Here is a 17,396-nt window from a genome sequence, read left to right as displayed (position 1 = left end):
TATGCATATACATTTATCAACTGAGAATGTACGTGGGAGAATAAAGTAGGTGTAATAAAAAGTAGAGCATTATGTGTTTCTATGCAGTTTCCATCATTTAATATTTGCACAAGAGAAAGTAATATTGGTCTTCAATGATGCTACAAATCACTTGCAATGCAGTTTGACTTGGGCATTGGACAGGAGAAATAAATGTCATGCTTTTTGCCCAAGCTATAAACCAAAGCCCTACATTAGAGCTCCTTGTTAGGAAAACTCGGTGTTTTGGCCAGAATAATGCATGTGTACCATCTTGACAGGGAGATAGTTTTTAATGTATGTTCTATAAGCTTTACATAGCAAATGAGTGAGGCAACAAGAATACAAGCAAGTCACAGAAACTTCTGAGTGAGATGAATAACACAACTGTGTATGTAAACAGAATAACTGGCATGAACATCATAAATCATTATGTATTGTTGCTGCTTTGATTACCACTATTATTAAATCATCAAGATAGAATTTACAAAGCTTTATCCACTTTTTAATGCTCTAGGAAGATTATCATCATTTCTCAACGAGGGGTACAAAGTTGCAATCATTATTGGCAGGGTAAGATGTTGATATCATGCAACACCTCTGATGCAGGGGCTGCACTCACTGTGAATATGCTACCAAGTGAAGTTCAAGGTCCCACATTCAGCATTTAAGGTCCTAAACAACCTGGGACTGGAATATTTAATGGGCCACCTTGCCCACTCTATCCCAGCCAAAGAACTGTGCTTTGTGGTGGTGGGAAATGCTCAGAATACCATATGCCCCAGAAGAGCACTTAAGACTGTACTACAAACCATTATTGCGACTCCAGCTCTATGGAATCAAAACTGCCAGCCAAAACCAGGGAGGCGCCTAAAGTGATATGTGTTTGGTCACTTACTGAATACGTTCTTTTTTGTTTAGGAAGGCTTTACCCAAGGTGGAACCCCATCCTGTATGGAAGATCAATATTACATATTATGAAATGGTTTGTTGCTTTTAGAGTTTGTATGACTGGCTTTATTGTTTTAGAGATTGCTTAATTGATTGCATTGTTCTTAGAACTTGTGTTTTATACTAGTTTTACTGTGTGCACTGCTTTGATGGCTTAATGATGTGAAGCAGTGTGTGGATTTGCTTAATATAAATAGATAATATTAATTCATGAATAAGAGGCATCTCTTTAACATATTTACATCCATATTTAATTTCCTACGTGGTTACTGGGCAGGTCAGATAAATCTGACATACCTTGCAGGACATCTTTCAAGGGACACAAAGCACATCAAGTAATAACCACACAGTGCTGTATCTTGGTAATAATTTCTTAGTGTTGGACCTGTATTTGAAGAGCCTCATTCAAATTCCCAGATACATATCCCAGTCCAGAAAGCCACACATAATCACAGATGCACACAGCTCATTTGTGTGTAGCAAGCTGCCCCATTCATTTCAATGGAGCTGACCTAATCACATTCTTTCATGTATAACTCCATTGAAATTAATGAAAAGCTTTTACAGGGGAACTTCTCACTTCCTGTGCCCAAAGAAAACTGATTAAAATGTGACTGGAAAAATAGAAAGATTATCAGAGGTAATACACATCTGAATACCAGTGACCAAAGATCATAAGTCGAGAGAGTGTTATTACATTCATGTCCTGCTTGCAGGCTTCACATATCCATCTGGTTAGCCAGAATGCTGGAATAGACAGACCTTTCATCTGAAGCAATAGGGTTCTTCTTCATTTGTATGTCCATAAATTGTTTATAATAACAACGATCAGCAGTGAAATTAGTTCACAGGCCTAAGCTCTTATCAAAACCCAGTTTTTCAGTCTGTAATAGAGGAACAAATTGACTCATTATACTGATTACTGAATTAATAGCTGGAATTTTTTTCTTCCTGTTAAACTCAGAATTCAGTGTTAATATTAGTTCTTTCAGAAAATGAGGAATACATTTTTAAATAAAACATTTTAATGTATTCAATGTATTTAGTGATGTATTTAATGTTGATATGTTTAGCTGGTTGAACCTAGTCATCAAAAATTCTAGTTTTTCTGCCAGAGTATCATCTACTCCCTTGCACCTCAACATGTCATTCTGCAAGGGAAAGGGTTATAGCACAGTGATAGCAAAAGATTTCAGATTCAATCCCTGGCATCTCCTGGTAGGGAAGGGAGAGAAGACCCTGCCTGAAATCCAGGGCAGCTTCGGCTCGCCATACTGAGCTAGATGGACCAATTATCTGATTTGTTATGAGACAGTTCTCTATGCTCCTTTGTTCCTATAATTCATACGTGCTTTTCTATACTAAACATCTTCATTCTGGGCCTCTGTGGCTGTTTCTTTCTCTGCTAGAGCAGTCAACTGGAAATGATGGGCCACTGGCCTGATCCAGCAGGCTCTTCTTATGTTCCTTAAATATGAAGAGCTTATCAATGTTCAAAGAAGGAAGAAGTTGAGAGAAACAAATGTTTAAAAGTTAAAGGGAAAACAAGTTCTATTGTGTAAGCAACCTGCATTGAAATCGGTAGGTACTGCTGACCTCTTCTACAGCTCCCATTTATGCAATGGGCAATGTTTGTGCCTCCCAGAAGTTTTGAACCACAAAACTATCAGCTCTGACCATTGACCACACTGGGAACTGCAGTCCAAAACATCTGGACGGAACCAAGGGGTGGAGAGATTAGGCTATTCCTTGACGATGCAATTCTTTGTAGTTTGCTTCAGAGCAAGGACCGCCAAACATTGTGAGACATACTTCTGAGTAAATGTGCATAGGAATGTACTGTCTAGGGACTTGCCTTTGAGTAAGGATCAGAGTGAAATAAATGTTTAAGACCATCAATGAGAGAAAGGGGATTAGAAGTATTAGACATGTCCTGAAAGAAAGGTTACAAAGGAAATTAATTGAGAATTTCATCAGAGTGGAAAGAGACAGAGAGAAGAGGCAAAATTTATCCCTGCCTTATTTCCAATATTTCAATATATGTTGCTTACTTCTGCATTACACAGGGTTCAATATAACATGTCAACTCAGTAAACACCAAATCTGCTAATGATGTGGGATAATAAGTCAACTCTTTCACAAATACCCAAATGATAGGTACAATCCACCTCCCATGGAGTTCAAAGGAGAAATTCTCATAACTTTTAGTGAAGCTGAAGTGCACCCACAATTTTTCATGGCACCCTGTAATACAGCCGAACAGGAGTTCCTTTGCAATCTAATCAGCCTGGATGTTCTCGAAGGTAATGGTGCTACTTATGCATAGTTTTTGAAATTCTTAAAAAGTTTACAACAGTGCATCTTTAGATGGAAAAATCATTTCCAAAATGAGGCAGCCAGGCATTGAAAAGACCAGGGCAGTGGAACTCTTCACAAGTACATCCTGTTTATGGCCCTCTTGCTACTTACTAAGCCGTTCAAGTGTGACAACTGTTGCTTTTCTGAATATGGTAATTGTGGTATTTTTATAGATCTCCAGAAACATGTTTACAAACCACAGCAGACCTTCACCCACAATGAAACCAATAAGCAATAAACACAAGACAGTCATCCAGAAACATCCCCAGATCCTTCAATGCATCTCGACATTTGGGACACCATTTCCATCCAAAGCATATGCTTAAAAACTGCTTTAAAGCACAAAGCAAATGAGGTGGTGCTCACCCATATGCTGCTGATTTCATCATGATACAAAAAAATACATCTAGAATTGTACTGCAATTGGCTGGGCCATGTACAGCTGTTACTCCAGCTACCTCGTGGCAATCTTTAAGAGCCTCCTAATTTTTTAAAAATAACTGCAAATTTAACAGCCATACTAAGCTATGATACTTTTAAAGTGGTCTTCATCAACCTGGTGCACTCCCGATCTTCTGGGCCAACAGTGCTGGCTGGGGCTGGTGGGAGTTGTGATCTAAAAGATCTGAAGGGCACAAAGCTGGCGAGTTATTATTTATTTTTATTTTTTAATATCTTTACCACCCCTCATCCAAGGATCACAGGGCAGTTGACAATAGAAAAGCACAAAAATGCACACCACCATAAAAAACAAAAATGACACCCCCCAACAGTTTAAAAGGTTATAAATTGTTTAATTAGCTAAATGCCTCAGAGAAGAGAAATGTTTTTGCCTGGCACCTAAAGGTGTATAATGAAAGTGCCAGGCGAGTCCCCCTGAGAAGAACATTGCTCAAATGGGAAGCCACTACAGAAAAGGCCTTTTCTCGTATTGCCGCGCCCCCCAACCTTCTGTGGAGGGGGCACACGAAGAGGGGGCTCAGGTGATGATCACAAAATCCAAGGTTGGTTCATATGGAGAGAGGTGGTCTTTGAAGTATTATTTTTTAAAGCATTGAGTAGTGATTTAAAGCTCATCATTGCCAACTCTACTATTTCAGAAGCAGAAAAGGAGAGGCAAGATTGCAAAATAAGGCTTTCTTTTTGCTGTGAACAGCAATATTGAAGACTACAGAGGTTAACCAGAGGTTTGGAAGAAAGTATACCAGCAACTTGACTATGTGATGATAATATGCCAGAGCAGAGCTTTTCCAATGGCTTATTACTCACCTGAAGATTGCATTCACCTAAAACTTTTAGACAAAGGAACATAAAGTGTCTGCTTAATTTGATGGCTAGCTGGCACAGATTACCACTAAAACAAAAGTGCAGCTATATAGCACAAAGGCACAATACATGCTATTTAAGCAGAAGGCTCCCATGCTCAATGACCAGCATCTTTAAAGTGCTTCAGGTGGGATTATCCAAAATAATCCCACTAGATATTCTCACCATTGGAACCAATTGTGGTTATGGACCAATTAAAGTTAAAATATAACCGCCATACATGGGAAATTGCTGGCTAAACTGCAAGAGTTCATAAATGTAAATTACAGTAATCTCTTAACATTAAACTTGATCTGAGAAGATGGTCTTATTTAAAGTTATCATAGCTTGCCGGTATAGCAACTATTAAAAAATCATTCCCATTCTTGTTTATGGCCCTACCACCATTAGTGGATTATAGGGAAAAGAAGACATAGGGCATACTAGTTAACTAAGGCTGCAAGTAGGGCTGGGTGATATCTGGTTTTCAACATTGTGATATATCACCGGCTAAACATCGCAATCTACTGATATATCACAATGTCAGAAATAAGGACGGAGCTATGTAGAGGCATTGGCTGGCTTCACGATTTTTCCTGCAATGTGATTTCTGCATAGCAACTGCACGTACACACACACACACACACACACATCATGATTTGCATTATTTTGCCAGTTCAAAAATTATGTAACTTCTATATGGACTTCAAACTGGTTTTGGACTATACATTACCCAACCCTAGCTGCAAGCTTAAATCCATTTACCTGGGAGTAAGCCCCAGTAAGACTTGCTTCTGGGTAGATGTGGTTAGGGTTGCAGCACTTGTCTTGGAGATGAAATTAACGACCTTATGTCAAACAGTGCTGACTTACTCACTCTCTGGTGAACTGCACAACTGTAGCCTTGCACAAATGGTCCCAGCCACATATGGTAGACTCCCCTACAGCTTCTCTATACAGAACACTCCTACACTTGTCTGGCTTCACACACCTAAGCTGGCCATTGGCTCCTTGAGCAACAAGGACCACCTGAGCTCTGGCATGTCTCTGGGTTTCTAATTATTCTTTGGTAAGGACTTCTGCCTTGTTTTCTCATCCTGGTTTTGGAGCCATGTGGCGTAGCTCTTAATGTGTTATACTATGTTCTGGGAGATCATGGTTAAAATCCCCACTCAGTCAGGAACATCACTTGCTGACCTTGGGCCAGTCACTGTCTCTCAGCCCAATCTGCTTCATAATGTTCTTGTAAGAATAGAATGAAAAGGGGGAGAACCAGGTATTATTTACGTTTTTATGTATTATTTGTTTGTTTGTTTGTTTGTTTCACTTATTAATTGCTTCCTGTAAGCAATTTGCTATATAATAAAACATATGTGAAACAGTTAAAACAATTGCATATGTAAAATATTTTTTAAAAAGTTATATCTGTTATTATTATTTTGAGTTAATAATAAACAAGCAAGCAAGCAAGCAAACAATGGCAAATGCCTAAAATTAATTGAAATCTGATATAGGTACCCTAGTTGACATATGCTACCTTGAGGCTCTTGAAGGAAAGGCAGGGTAATCTTAAATTAAATTAAAATTTTTATATTAAATCATCAGGGAACTTCATGGTCAATAGACATAGGAGAGGTTCACAGGGGACAATGTGCTGGAGACAATACATGATAGAAACAGACATTTCACAATATGCTGTTTTTTCAGAGAACTCAGTATGAAGGGTTTTCTCCAAACATATGGAGTAACTACTGGAAAAAAATAATTAAGATTTATGCCATGTTTGGTGACACCATCTGAATAAGCAAAGTTTCTAGAAATATGTAAGCAAGATATAGATGGAGAGCTAATAATATTGTCCTTTTAGGGGCAGGGCACCATAATGATTTGCAGTTTGTTAGTAAACTACATAGTTTACAGTTAAAACTATTTTGGCTCATTATTGGAAAAAGTATTTTCATCCTACCATGCAACGCTGGCTGTTAAAGGTTCTGCAAACAGAAAATATGAGTAAATTGCTCAAACTACTTAATCAAATAAATGGACACACCAATTGGACTTCCTCTTGAAATGACAACTATTTGTTTCACACTGAAATCAAAGATACTGAAATATGAATCTACTTGTGTGTAACACACATTTCTTTTGTAATAAAGCTGTGAAAGACCTTAGAACACGGGTAACTAATGTGATGTCCTCCAGATATTTAGGAAACCTGCTGACATGGCCAGTGGTGAGGGGTGATAGGAGTTGTACTCCCAGAGCCCAGAAAACTGCTTCCCATTGGAGCAGCCAGAACTAGACTAAATTTACATGTTCCGTAAATGCAAAACAATGCCATGTTGGCAACTGCAACATGTTCCTCCTTAGCAATTCCAGGTAAAAAACCATTTTGAGCACCGAGACTCTGAACTGTTTACAAACATTTATCTAACTACTTCTACAAGACAAATCACACTCGTGATACCTCTGCTGAATCTACCGGTCATCATAACTACTCATGCCATCAGAACAGAGCCTTACTGCGAAGACTGTGCGTTGGTCAGCATGCACTGATCTACACACATAAAACAAATTCACGCACAGGCAAAACAAAACAAAATATAAATATAAAAATAAATAAATTCCTTCCAGTAGCACCTTAGAGACCAACTAAGTTACATATTGGTATGAGCTTTCGTGTGCAGGCACACTTCTTCAGATACGGCAGACCAACATGGCTACCTACCTGTAACTATCACACACTGGCGTCTTCAAAAAACCATCCCAAACCCAAACCCCAAAAGTCCAATGGCGATCAGCAAATGGTAACGGTGGCAGGATCATGAAATCTGGAAGCCCCTAGTCATGAACTGGCGCATGGCCGGTGGATACAGATTCAGTCGTTCTGACTCAAGAAATGAGGCAGTTGAGCAGCTTGGCAGCTGTATCCATGACTGAGCAGCCCTTTTTAGGATCCAGTCTACTCACCTTGAAAAGCGGGAAGGACTAGAAATGGTGCCTTAAACATAGTCTGCCTCCCTTTTCCCCTGACTGGATTACCGTGCCCGGTGGGGTCACCACCCAGCAGTCATTAAAAAAACTGTGTTTATGGAAGACAATCTAACTCAGCTACGAGTGATTGCCAAAGAAGAGAAGAAGACTTTTGCTGAAGTGCTTAGTTGTTTTAACAAAGCCTGATACCCAAACCATCTCCTTAAACAAGTATGAGGCACTTCAACTGGTATATGATATAAACCGAAATATCTGCACAGAAAAAGGTTGTGCAGGAAAAGCAGCAGGATCCATGAATGAACTCATGTGCATGCATGCACGCTAAACACCATAAAAACACCTTGTGCAGCACCTATCTCACTGCTGGCTCAAAAGCTAATAATCACAAAATAAAAGAAATTGAGGGCAGGGGTAGAATGGAGTGGCTGGAGATATGAACAGAAGTGCTCCACACTGCAACATTTTGTTGCAAGGATATACTTGTTTAATACTTCAGTCATGGCTCTCAGAGAAGCTGACAAATAAAAAGACAAAATACAATAAAACCTCCACACTACAATTATATATTATGCCCCACCAATTTTATATATAAAAATATCACTATGTGTGGGTCCCATTGGCAAAACATTTATTGGTCTTTGTACTTCAATAAGCATTCTTTATAAAAGCAGGTTTGTTCTTCTGAGTGGCAACAGCAACAAAAAATCTGAAAAGGGCAGGTTGATTTTTAAAAGAGACAGATATGACCTGAAGGGAAAACATTTTACTGTAGTGAAATAAACTGAGGAAACAGTTTGCAGATTAAAAAACCCCTTGAAAGGAAGAATCATCTTTGGAAGAAGGGGGGGGGGATCTTTGCAGAGGAAAACAGCTGGAAACAGGAAGCTTTTGTACTTTCATCCTGACTGCTTTGATACCACCATATCCCCGTATCATAAAAACGCAAAGAGACTAATGTCAGCTGCATCTTATTTCAACAGAGGAGGGTAAAAAGGAATTTGTGGATCGTATGCAAGACCAGTGCAACCTAGAGAGAGATTTCCTGCATAAACTGATTGATCAAGTAGTAAAATAAAATGGCACTGGATTTGTTATTTCTTTAACACACACAAAATAACACACAGTGTTACAAAACAGTGGCATGGGAGAAATTGCCTATGTTGGGAGAAATGGGTGGTCTGTTCCTATTCCTGCCGCCCCCCCCCAATCTCTTTGAGTGTTTATGTCAGGCATAGGGAATGTGTGGCCCTCCAAGTGTTGTAGGACTACAATTCCTGTCATCCCTGACCATTTGCCATGCTTAATGAGGCTGATGGGAGTTTGGAGTCCAACAACATTAGGAAGCCTGCAGATTCCCTAGCCATGGTATATTTACTCTCATATAAAACATTCAGATAACATTATCAGGCTTTTTGCCAGAAGTACTTCTACAGTTAAACAAAAGCAGAAACCATAGTTATTTGCTTTTTAACATTTGTTTAAAATATCCAACTCAACCAAAACGGGGTTTTTTACATAATGGAAAACTAAGTGTCCCATGGTCCACATAACTGGGTTTCATTCTATCCCACGTTGAAGGATTTTCACTTGTTAAACTTTTGAGGATAATTCATGACTAGAGAATAAAATGCTTACATGGTTACCTGATGGACACTTTATGGAAGAGGCAGAATTTCCTTTCACAGTATAAACTATAACGTGACCACAGCATATAGTTCATTTTACTGTTCAGAATGTCTGCAGTTTTTTTTAAAACCATAAGCTTAGAAACCATTTCCTTCCCTGCAATGAATTGGTGATCCCCAAGGACAACCAACTACCCAACTATTGGAGGCATGGGAAACTTGGTCATGCAGCTGATCCAAGAGGCTTTAAGGCATCACCCATCAATGGCTTGGCTGTGCAATAGTGTCACCCAAGGGGAATTCAGCCATGCAGCTAAACCAGCCACACCTGGCATCACCTTGTGGGCCAGATTTGGCCCAGAGGTCAGAGATTCCCTACCCATTTTAAAGGACCAGGGCAACGAAATTGTATCATTTGCTATGGCCCCCTGCACTGAGGCTTCTCTGCAGAAGGCTCCCTTGGTGCTGCAGATGGCGTCTCTGTAGGTCCTGGTGGGGCAACACAGGCTGATTTGAGCCCAGCTACTTGAGACCCCTTTTAGACTTTTCTTTTCTCTTTCTTTCCCTTTCCTTTCCTTTTCTTGTTTTTTTTTTGTTTTTTGTTTTTTGTTTTTTGTTTTTTGCTTTAAGGTACCACCAGACTTCTCTTAGAAAAACTGAAGGGGGTTTGTTGGTTGGTTGGTTTGTTTGTTTGTTTGTTTGTTTGTACCATGGCAGCCCAAGTTTCTTTGCAGGTTTATAAACCACTCCACAACTAAAGATTACCAAAGTGGTATACAAAAAAAAAGGGGAAAAAAAGAAAAAATACAAAAGATTACAAACTTGGTACACTAAAGGCAATAAAAACCACTACTATCAGTATCCCACACAATGACGGGGTGACACTTTAGGGAAAGCATTCTTAAACAAAAACGTCTTCAATTTTTGTGTTTTCTTGCATGCAATACGTTTCAACAGAGAGGGGCTGAGGTCATAAAAAGAGTATTTGAACATTGCTATCCAAGGAATTGTTGGTGCTTATGTAAATTTCTGCTGCTCAAGCTATTTCATGTTCTAAAATTATTCTTTCAGAATTATTTCAATCATCTGAAGAATGGAGATTTATCCAAGGGCATTTTAGAATACAATATGCTTTTGTTCTAGCAAGTCCACATATATATTGCCCTCACTGTCTCCAGAAGAGATTCTCTGACATTCTGTTTACGCACTGAAATATTGCTGCCTGCACCTTTTCTAGCAACCAAACTGTTGTGGAATTAACTAATTACAAATTAAAACCCAGACAGCAAACTGGACCAAGGCAACAACAAAAAAGGTAATGTGTCAGAACACATCATATACTGTAGATGTAGAACAATCATAAAACCAACAGCATTATAAAACAGAATTCCAGCAGCAAAAATATGACTCTTCTGATCAGCCATCTCTACAGGTCTGAGGAAAAAGTGGTGCCTAAACTTAAAAGTCTAAAAGCAGTTGGTGTGGAGGAAAGATCTATGTCTGAGGGGTGGAATTCCACACCTAAGGTGCCTGTAGAATAGCCTTGTTTCACACTTACCACACCACGAACTGCAGCTGCAGGTGGAAATACAACCAGGGTTTCGCCTATGGATCTTAAAACATGGGCCAGTATGCAGTGGGAGAGACAGTCCAAGTATATGGGCCCCAAGCCAGGTAGGGTTTAATAAATTGCTTCATCTCTGTATACCTGAAGCATGTCCACCCCCATCGTTCAGCCTGGACATTGAGATCCAGCTCTGAGGGTCTTCTGGCAGTTCCCTCATTGCAAGAAGTCAAGTTACAGGGAACCAGGCAGAGAGCCTTCTGGGCAGTGACACCTACCCTGTGGAATGCCTTCCCATCAGGTGCTAAGGAAATAAATAAATATCTGACTTTTAGAAGACATCTGAAGGCAGCTCTGTACAGAGAGGTTTTAAAGTTTTTATATTCTGTTGGAAGCTCCCCAGAGTAGCTGGGGCAACCCAATCAAATGAGCAGCATAAAATTGTTGTTGTTGACGACCAACACCAGCACTTTACATCAACATCTGTAGCAAATAGGCAGCCAGTGCAAATCTTTATGGATCCCACTTGATGACAGCACTGAACAATCTGGCTGTTGCATATTCTGCACTACCTGTAGTTTCTAGGCTATCTTCAACTTAATTTAAGCCGCAAAAGACATGGACAGACAAGACTTGTGAAATGGCTGTTAAATTGTACAAACAAAAGATTGACAACAGATTGTTAAGTGCTGAGAGACAGGCCTTCCTTTGTCAGGTAACATATTTGCTTTGAAGATACTTTTCCTTTGTTTTCACCTTCTTCATGTAACAAATGAGCACTAATTTGTTTTGCATGGGAAACATGTTGAGGTTTGCCTCTGAAAATCCTTTGCGTTCCTTAAACTGATCCCCAGTTAATCCATCCGGTTTGTCATAAAAAAAACACCAGGGAATGCAATATCAAACTAGCTCACCAATCCTTCCACACCAGCATAAACACGAACTTGCTGGCAAAGCAATTCAGGTTTGGGGCCATAAATCCACTGTTACTGTCTGCATCTTTACACTTGGAGATGACAAAAGCCACATACAAGGTCACAGTTTTAAAGTACTTGACTGGAATAAGGAATATAATCTAGGGATCATGTCTTTACAGCATTTACATTCCACAAGGTTGAAGTACTCTTACATGAGGAGCATTTGAAAAAAAGAAAGACATACTGTATTAGTCTGTTTTTACTTCACCCTGGTTCAGTTTTGGTTGTATGAAACAAGTATGTTATAGAGTCAGCAGTGACCTAGCTCTCACTCTCTCTACCAAGAAAAGGACTCCCTCTCTCTCTCTCTCTCTCTCTCTCTGTGTGTGTACGAGACAGCACACATCCTGAAGCACAGGATGTGAAGTTCACACAGTTGTGAAGTTCTAAAAGTTTCCTGGTCTTGACCTTTTCCTCAGCAACAAGTCCCATGCAAGACAGCTAGGGACCATGATACATTTCCTGCAGTGGCAAAGCTTAGCAACAGTAATATTATGAAGAGTATCAGATATATGTGTTGATGTTGCTTCCATCTTTGATATAGCTAGTGACTCAGTCCATGGCGGGTGACTGCCCCTCTAGTTTTCTGACTGCTCTCACTGAGCCAAAGAAAGAAGGTAAGAAGGTAAATGGTACCGAGAAAAGGTTCCTACTAAACATCAATGTCCACCAGTTCTGATTCTCTACATAAATAGAAAATCCCTCTCTGGTAGCCACAACAACTTGATGCAGAATAAATTCATCAGGTTGTGTCCCCATTTTTTCCATCAGAAGAGACATGTCTTTTAAAGCAACCAGGAAGGTTCATACATATTTTATTCTTCCCTAAGTAGGGAATGACATGATACATGATGTTATAGTCTAAGGAATCTACTCTTAGTTTACATTATGCTAAAGAAATAGGAAGAAGCAAAACAGCCATCTGTTATATAAAATGGAAAAAGAGAAATAAAACAATATCGGATGGAGATATATATATATATATATATATATATATATATATATATATACACACACACACACATATATATATATATATATATGGTCATCTAAAGCACAACAGCTGTCCCATTTAAGTATGCTACTTATTTCAGGACTGTCCATTATCCCAGAATATCACAGCCACACGGAACTTAGAGCGGGTCTGAAATAAAAAGTGTCCCCCCTCATTTCGCATTCATCTTTCAGATAATAAAGGTCAGTTCACATGTAGCACCAAAACCAAGCACTGGCATGATCAAAATGTATCTTATGGTCACACTCTCCAGCCTGCCCTCATATACTCCAGTTATTTTATGGTTTGCATTATGCCATTGTTTCCTACTACACCCAGAAAATTATGATATTTAGTTGCCCTTCAAACTTGAATTGAAAACCAGCTTTGAACCATGGTTTGAAATCTTGGTTTGGACAACCAAATACAAACTATTGTTTGCCAGTTCAGATGGAACAGTACACTGTGGTTTGTTGCAAACAAGGGCCAATCAAGCAAATCACAGGAACGAAGGAGTAAGAAGGCAAGCATAGGTCTCATGCTCATCATCCCAATCAAGGATTGGGGTTGTGTGTGATAGGATCCACTATTTGTACAGTAACACTTATTTCTGGAATATTAAACTGACAATCCTGAAAAACAAATATATACAATAAAAGGGCAGGTGTAATTTTACATCATAATTTATATTACAGCAAAATTTATATTGCAGTTCCTCCCCCAATATCTGCCTAAACAGCAAGCTTATGCTCTGCTTGGGAAGAAGCATTTTTCTGCAATTGCAGAAAGCACTTTAACATCCTGGGGTCCTCTTTATACATGCGTTCCTGCTGCTCAGGAAAATCAGGGTGTGAATGACAGGAGAACTGATATATTCATGCACCAGTCAACAGACAACGTATGTTAGCAGCTATATCACATGCAAGGAGGGGGGCAGGTAGACCATATTAGAGGCCTTAGTGAGTGACAAAGCAGCAGCTTGTTATGCTCTGCGAGTAAGGATTCAATGAGTGGTATTTTGGAAAGGTGTGCACATAGAAGCACAGCTGCATACTTGGCAGCTGTGGGAAGATGAGTCTCAAGTAAGTTACAAGACTGAGTGATGCTGAGATGCTCAGCCCAGGTACGTAGGCAGGCAAATTAAAGGCTTTATGACTCAGCAGCTGTGCTGGAATTATTTCTCTGAAAACTGATCACATTGGGCTCTGCTGATTTCACAATGGTCAAGTCTTTGACAGATATATATTTAATCAGAGCTCTAGAATACCAAAGACCTATCTAAAAGCACAATCAGTATTAACCTAAGATGGAAAAAGGCTAAGCCTGACTATAAAGCTGTTTTAGAAGAATTGTGAGCACAACAAAAAGAACAGGAAGCACATTGCTTGTGTCCAAATAAAGTTAAAGTCAGGCACACTGTTGGGTTTTGGGGAGAAGTATTTTGAAATAGCAAATCAATTAAGCAATCCATGTTCTTGCTGACCTTGGCCAAAGAGTGTCCAAAGCTATATTAAAATAAAAAATCTCCCACTTAGCTACAAAAGAAGGAAAAAACAAAGGCTGCAATCCCGTGAGTAAGCTCTGTTGTGTTCAGTGGGGTTACCTACTGAACATACACAGGATAGTGTGTGTGTTTAATTTCTTTTAGGAACTACTCTCCTGTTTTTCATACTTCTTTTGTTAAAAGAGGAAATGCTACTCTTACTACATTGATTCTTAAATCACTGTAATGCTAAGGAAGTGTTATCACCCAATAGTCTTTGTGGAAGAATAAGTTCTCACGTATTGGGATGGATGCATGACATGTCTACATGTACCAAAGAACAGTGGACACTTGCTTTCCTGAAATACTTGATATTTATTATGACCTGAAAATACATAGATATGTGAAACAAAATGAAATGAAATAAAACCAGGAAATTGAGAAGTTTTTGTCTTTAAGATTACAGGGGTTAAGACGTCTGTAAGGATTTAAACCCCAACTTGTCACATGTACTGTATTTGTAGAAAATACTCCCAACTGAGATGCAAGATTTAAAAATTAGATCTGACAATCCAATCCTACTCAGTACTCCAACCTGCTTCTCACCTCACTTTTCTTCTGTGTGAGGATGGGAATCCACCAGCATATCTTGAATTATCCATCCAGTACTCAGGTCCCCTGAATTCAATCTATGCTTCTACAGTGGTCATTGTCCATGACCTACTGAACATCCTACATCACACTCACATGTTCCAAGTGCTCAGGTATCCCATTCCGAGAAACTTCCACAGAACTACTCTAGAACAGGCAAATGTGATGCCTGTAAAATTGGCATTGTTCAGTCTGGAAAAGTAACTACTTGAAAAGTAGATAGTGCCTCCCATATATCTGTCAAATATCCATCAATCATTTGCCATGGTGCGCTTGTGTGTTGGGGGAACCCAAGTAGTTTATTTATAGGCTACAACTCAATTGGAACAATAAGCGACGAGTAACAAAAACAACCCAAATAAAATATGAGTCAAGTAACTCATTGCCAGACTGAGGTCTCAAGATGGGCTGGTGTGGTCCCTTGGGAGTCTCGCTGCTTCAAGCACAATAGCAGCAGGATGTGCCTCATTTCCTTCAACTGCTCAACATGGCTCTCTGTGCGATGTTTGTAAACTTCCTTCCTTTACGCATCAGGCTCTCAAACTGTCGTCAGTCTTTGGGACTAATAATATCTTGTTGATGCTTGAACAAGCCAATTCTTCTTCTCCTTTCTTTTTACCTTTTTTGTAGATATTTTCCCTACCCATTTGTCAGCTCAAAATGCTGAATGAGTAACTTGCAGGCATATAGAGTTGATGCTATGCTTGTAAAGCAGTACCACCTTTCCAATTTATCCCAATTTAGCATCAGTTCAAAGAACAACTGACCTAAGACATCTGCACAAATGATAATGGGGAATCAGTAGGACCACATTAACTATTCAAAGTTTGATGGGAAGAAGCAAATCATATTATTAAAATGGAACAAAATATGAGCGCATTGATTGCATCCAGGATGTTTTGGAGAAGTAGAGACCTTGTAACATTCCACTGCTACCTTTGTCCATTTCCTATGGAACAGAGCAAAAGTTCTCAATCTTTTTTGCTTTGACTTTGTTGGCAAGGAAACTGTGTGCATTAGTCAATAAACATCTGTTGCAGAGGATTATGTTGTAGAGTCTGCTCACAATTTATACAGCATACCAGCCAAATCTCTTAGGTTTAGCCACTACACTTGAGGTGAGAGAGCATTAACTGTCCCCTACAACTGACTTATCTCCAATTCGGAACCCCTGTGGGAGTCAAGCTGGTATTGAATTTGAAAAGTAGAATTGTGTCCTGAGCACGTGTATAGAATTTTATTTCAATATCTCAATGATCAAAAGAGCTATGTTGTTAAACTAACAATACCTTATATTCTGCTTAAACAAAAGGCCTCACTTTGCTCAACTATATATATTACAATTTTGATTCAGCAGCTGAAACGTCTCCAAGAAAATAGTGGTTTTTCCAGAAAATGTTGAATTGGAAAATTTTCTGGGGGGAAATCCACTGCAAATAAACTTAATTTGCACAGTCCAATTTACATTGGAGGTAAGATCAGTTATGAAGTTATTTTATTGTTTCTGTAAATTTAATTTTTTCAAAAAATAAAGCATCATGAATGGCACGAGGCAGCATAGTTACAAGCATTTTTTTTGTAACAGAGGAAGCCACTGTGGTGCATTGAAGTGAATGCAGGGTCCATTCATGAGTTCCTCCCCCCATCTTGGGATGGTTCCTGCCATGATTCCCAGGATGAATTCATATGCAAAAACATTGTGAAATGGTGCCAGCAATGGAACTACATGGCAGTGATCCCAGGAATAGAAACTTAAGATTGTTGGCATGATGTTCCCTCATCAGCAATACTCCCTCAAAGCATTTTCACAGATATCTGTCAAAGCAATTATGGCAGAAATTGTCCCATGACAAGGGAGGAGGGGAAACCATGTCGGATTGTGCTCTTAGATTTTCATTTCATTGGCAATAACTCCCAATGTAAACGTGTACAGGAGTGCAACTATGGGTAAAAGTCTTAACTCTGCTATGAGCCTCAGAAAACCAAGTCTCCATTTTATGGATTGGAGTAATAATGACATTTCTACTTTACATGTAAGTTAGACTAAAGAGAAAATGACACATATAAACCTACGTAGAGTCCTGCTGGACCAAACCCAGAGTCCATCTATCTCAGTAGCTTCCTTTCTACTATGGTCAGTCACATGTGTCCAGGAAACCCACAAGCTAGTCCCCACAAAATGAATATAATCTAAGCACTTCTAAAGTCCATTACTTTCAGTGGCAAAGGTTTGAGAACATGTTCATTCAAATCAATGAGGCTTATAACTACTCAACTTTGCCTGCATTGGACCTACTGTAATTATACAACGTGACTATTTTATAAGATGAACAATTAACTTGAAGAGCACTGCTTTGAGAAGATGTGACATACTTACAGAGATTCAAACAAGAGTTTGCAGATAACATGCAAAATTCTCTGTTGGAAAGAACCAAAAGCCATTAGTCCTTGATATTGATGGAGAAGCTATGAAAAG

At 39.2% G+C, this 17,396-nt stretch overlaps 1 protein-coding gene across 16 annotated transcripts in view; it reads right to left on the bottom strand.

Moving 5' to 3' along the window:
• Nucleotides 1-17,396, bottom strand: part of TCF4 (transcription factor 4) — a 343,442-nt gene that overhangs the window by 260,777 nt on the left and 65,269 nt on the right. The window lies entirely within an intron of this gene.

This window comes from Podarcis erhardii, assembly GCF_964252035.2.
Source record: "Podarcis erhardii genome assembly, chromosome: 11".
Taxonomy (NCBI): domain Eukaryota; kingdom Metazoa; phylum Chordata; class Lepidosauria; order Squamata; family Lacertidae; genus Podarcis; species Podarcis erhardii.
Note: the sequence above shows the minus strand (reverse complement) of the source record. Positions and strands in the feature narration are given on the sequence as shown.